The following is a 5,281-nucleotide window of genomic DNA, read 5'->3' as shown; positions in this document are numbered from 1 at the left end:
CTCTATCTTTATGTCATAGTTTTTACCTAAACAACATCATAATCTGTTTTAAGGAGTTGCTTTGACTTCTGCCGGACACAAATTTTTGGCAGTTTTTTAAGGATTTTTTTTATTTAGTGTATATTAGTAGTTAGGAGTTTTTTTTATTGTTTTATCCCGTGTGTTTCTTTCATTATAAGTCATGTGATTCTTTCATTATGTTACTATTTCTATTAAAGAATTGGAGGAAAAAATGGCAACATGCACAGAGTTATTTTTTTATCTGCTTTTCCCCTATAGGAGACCTTGAGGAAAATTTATTGAAAAAAACAAAAACTCCACCAATGATTTTTTAAAAACCAATGAGCCTAAACAAATGGCAAGATGATCAGAAAAAAACATCAAACCCAAAAATGTGGACATGGATTTTTATTTATTTTTATATTTCCCTATTGACTCTTATCTAACATCTTGCTGCAGCATTTTTGAGATGATTTTTTTGCCATTTTTACTTGCCTTCCCCCCCCCCCAAAAAAATGCCTAGTGTGATCCCACCCTTCCTGTATTCCTGAATTTTCTGTATGCCACTTTGAAGAAGTATCAGTAGCCTTTTCTGGGCTACACTATTTCTTCCAGGACTCATTCTATTCGTCTAGATCAGGGGTGGGGAACCTCCGGCCCGCGGGCCGCATCCGGCCCCTGAGACCTCCCGATGCGGCCCGCGGCTCCCCTGTGACACGCGCTGCTTTGGAGGAGGAAGGAGCCGGCGCACACAGCATCCTCTGTGACAGCTGCCGTGCTGTCTGTGTCGGCTCCTTCCTCCTCCAAAGCAGCGCGTGTCTTCAGTCTCCTGCGGGCCGTGCGCGATGACGTCATTTCATCGCGCGCCGCCTGCAGGAGAAGACCAGCACAGAGGACCTGGGAGAGAAGAGGACCTGGACAGCGTGGGAACGGAGGAAAGGTGAGAGGGATGTTTATTTTTTTTTATTTGGGGGTTAAATAGGCTACCAGGGACATGCCTGATGGGGGGGGATAACTAGGCTACCAGGGACATGACTGATGTGGGGGGGGATAACTAGGCTACCAGGGACATGACTGATGGGGGGGGGGGGATAACTAGGCTACCAGGGACATGACTGATGGGGGGGGATAACTAGGCTACCAGGGACATGACTGATGTGGGGGGGGGGATAACTAGGCTACCAGGGACATGACTGATGGGGGGGGGATAACTAGGCTACCAGGGACATGACTGATGGGGGGGGGGGGGATAACTAGGCTACCAGGGACATGACTGATGGGGGGGGATAACTAGGCTACCAGGGACATGACTGATGTGGGGGGGGATAACTAGGCTACCAGGGACATGACTGATGGGGGGGGGGGGATAACTAGGCTACCAGGGACATGACTGATGGGGGGGGATAACTAGGCTACCAGGGACATGACTGATGTGGGGGGGGGGGATAACTAGGCTACCAGGGACATGACTGATGGGGGGGGGATAACTAGGCTACCAGGGACATGACTGATGGGGGGGGGGGGGGGATAACTAGGCTACCAGGGACATGACTGATGGGGGGGGATAACTAGGCTACCAGGGACATGACTAATGGGGGGGGGGGGGGATAACTGGTCCACCAGGGACATGACTGTTGGGTGTTTACTGGTCCACCAGGCATATGACTGTTGGGGGTTAACTGGTCCACCAGGGACATTACTGTTGGGGGGGGGGATAACTGGGCCACCAGGGACAAGACTGTTGGGGGTTAACTGGTCCACCAGGGACATGACTGTTGGGGGTTAACTGGTCCACCAGGCATATGACTGTTGGGGGTTAACTGGTCCACCAGGGACATGACTGTTGGGGGTTAACTAGGCTACCAGGGACATGACTGTTGGGGGTTAACTAGGCTACCAGGGACATGACTGTTGGGGGTTAACTAGGCCACCAGGGACATGACTGTTGGGGGTTAACTAGGCCACCAGGGACATGACTAATGGGGTTTAACTAGGCCACCAGGGACAGGCCTGATGGGGGGTTAACTAGGCTACCAGGGACATGACTGAGGGATTAACTAGGCTACCAGGGACATGACTGATGTGGGTTAACTAGGCTATCAGGGATATGCCTGATGGGGGTTAAATAGGCCACCAGGGACATGCCTGATGAGGGTTAACTAGGCTACCAGGGACATGACTGATGTGGGTTAACTAGGCTACCAGGGACATGCCTGATGGGGGTTAACTGGTCCACCAGGGACAGGCCTGATGGGGGTTAGCTAGGCCACCAGGGACATGACTGTTGGGGGTTAACTAGGCCACCAGGGACATGACTAATGGGGGTTAACTAGGCCACCAGGGACAGGCCTGATGGGGGGTTAACTAGGCTACCAGGGACATGCCTGATGGGGGGTTAACTAGGCTACCAGGGACATGACTGAGGGATTAACTAGGCTACCAGGGACATGACTGATGTGGGTTAACTAGGCTACCAGGGACATGCCTGATGGGGGTTAACTGGTCCACCAGGGACAGGCCTGATGGGGGTTAGCTAGGCCACCAGGGACATGACTGTTGGGGGTTAACTAGGCCACCAGGGACATGACTAATGGGGGTTAACTAGGCCACCAGGGACAGGCCTGATGGGGGGTTAACTAGGCTACCAGGGACATGCCTGATGGGGGGTTAACTAGGCTACCAGGGACATGACTGAGGGATTAACTAGGCTACCAGGGACATGACTGATGTGGGTTAACTAGGCTATCAGGGATATGCCTGATGGGGGTTAAATAGGCCACCAGGGACATGCCTGATGAGGGTTAACTAGGCTACCAGGGACATGACTGATGTGGGTTAACTAGGCTACCAGGGACATGCCTGATGGGGGTTAACTGGTCCACCAGGGACAGGCCTGATGGGGGTTAGCTAGGCCACCAGGGACATGACTGTTGGGGGTTAACTAGGCCACCAGGGACATGACTAATGGGGGTTAACTAGGCTACCAGGGACAGGCCTGATGGGGGGTTAACTAGGCTACCAGGGACATGACTGATGTGGGTTAATTAGGCTACCAGGGACATGCCTGATGGGGGTTAACTAGGCCACCAGGGACATGCCTGATGGGGGTTAACTAGGCTACCAGGGACATGCCTGATGGGGGGTAACTAGGCTACCAGGGACAAGACTGATGGGGGTTTACTAGGCTACCAGGGACATGCCTGATGGGGGTTAACTAGGCTACCAGGGACAAGACTGATGCGGGTTAACTAGGCTACCAGGGACATGACTGATGGGGGTTAACTAGTCCACCAGGGACATGACTGATGGGGGTTAACTAGGCTACCAGGGGCATGACTGATGGGGGTTAACTAGGCTACCAGGGACATGCCTGATGGGGGTTAACTAGGCTACCAGGGACATGCCTGATGGGGGTTAACTAGGCTACCAGGGACATGGCTGGGGGGGTTAACTAGGCTACCAGGGACATGGCTGGGGGTTAACTACAATAGCAGGGGCACTAGGCGAACAATACCTTGCCTTGCCCTGGGTGCTGCAAACCCCCGCTACTAACTGCCGCGCACGGTATGCGGCCCTCGAATGATTTTATAAATGCCCGACTGGCCCTCGACATGGAAAAGGTTCCCCACCCCTGGTCTAGATAAAGTATTAGTGATGAGCACAACTCGAGCATGCTCGAATCTGATCGTTTGCCATTTGAATACCAGTGGCTAAAGAAATTGGATGCAGCCCTAGGGAGCCATAGGGTGTATCCATGTTTATCCATGTTCTCCCTAGAGCTGCATCCAACTTCTTCAGCCACCGGTTATCAAATGCCGAATGATCAGAATCAAGCATGCTCGAGTTGTGCTCATCTGTATAGCGTATATATGCTTTTAAAATGGCAGCAGTCTGTGGATCTCCAGTTTCTTGGCTTACCATATTATTACAATAATGTTATCCAGTGTTTTTCTCACAGTGTTTCACCCCTCAATACCCTAAGGCCGTATTCACACATCAGTAATCCTGTCCATAATTAAGGACCCGCAAGTACGGACAGGATTCGGATGTGTATCCGTCTCCATCTGCATTTGCACAGACCCATTGATTATGGATCATGGTCCTTCCATGGATCCATAGCAAATACAGATGTGTAAAAGGGTCCATTCTAATCAGTGGCAGTGGCGGTCTTTGGCACCAAGCACCCCAAGCGATCGCTTGGGGCCCCCAACATCCAGTCCAGGGGGGCCCCCACGCCCCGCTCTTGTGCTCAAGACCGCTGAACAGGGCCGCTGCCCCGCTCGCTGCTGCCATCTGAACTGTAACTATGAGCACTCGTAATGAGCGCTCATAGTTACATGCAGTAGCACTGACAGGGCGGGAAACATTGGCTCCCTTCCTGTCAGTCACTCTTGTGGCCGCAGGAAGGTTTTCCCTGCAGTCACAAGTGGCAGCTTTGTCCTTGTGGTGCCAGTGCTGGGGGAGTGCACATCGGGGGTCTATATAAATGGGGGGAGCACACATGGGGGCTATATAACAGGGGGAGCACACAGGGGGGCTATAGACTACTGGGGCTTCACAGAGGGGTCTATATACTACTGGGGGCAGCACAAATTGGGTCTATATACTACTTGGGGCAGCAGAATGGGGTCTATATACAACTTGGAGAGCACACTGGAGGTCTATATCCAAGTGGGGGAGCACACAGGGGGCTATATACTACTGGGGGAACATACAGGGGGTCTATATACTACTTGTGAGGCACACAGGTGGTCTATATATAACTGGGGGAGCACACAGGGGTCTGTATACTACTGGGGCAGCACACAAGGGGTCTATATAATACTGGTGGGGCACACAGGGGGTCTATATACTACTGGGGGAACCACACAGGGGGTTTATATACTACTGGAGGAGCACACAGAGGTCTATATCCAAGTGGGGGAGCACACAGGAGGTCTATATCCAAGTGGGGGAGCACACGGGGGGCTAAATACCCCTGAGGGGGCACACAGGGGGCCTATATACTAGTGGGGGAGCACACAGGGGGTATATACAACTGGGGGCAGCACACAGGGGGTCTATATACAACTGGGGCAGCACACAGGAGGTCTATATACTTCTGGGGGAGCACACAGGGGGCTATATATAACTGGGGGAACACACAGGGGTCTAGGTCTATATACTACTGGGGGAAGCAAACAAGGGGTATATACTATTGGGGGCAGGACACAAGGGGTATATACTATTGGGGGCAGCACACAAGGAGTATATATTACTGGCAGTAGCGCACAAGGGGTAT

Source organism: Dendropsophus ebraccatus, chromosome 8 (assembly GCF_027789765.1).
Source record: "Dendropsophus ebraccatus isolate aDenEbr1 chromosome 8, aDenEbr1.pat, whole genome shotgun sequence".
NCBI lineage: Eukaryota > Metazoa > Chordata > Amphibia > Anura > Hylidae > Dendropsophus > Dendropsophus ebraccatus.
Note: the sequence above shows the minus strand (reverse complement) of the source record.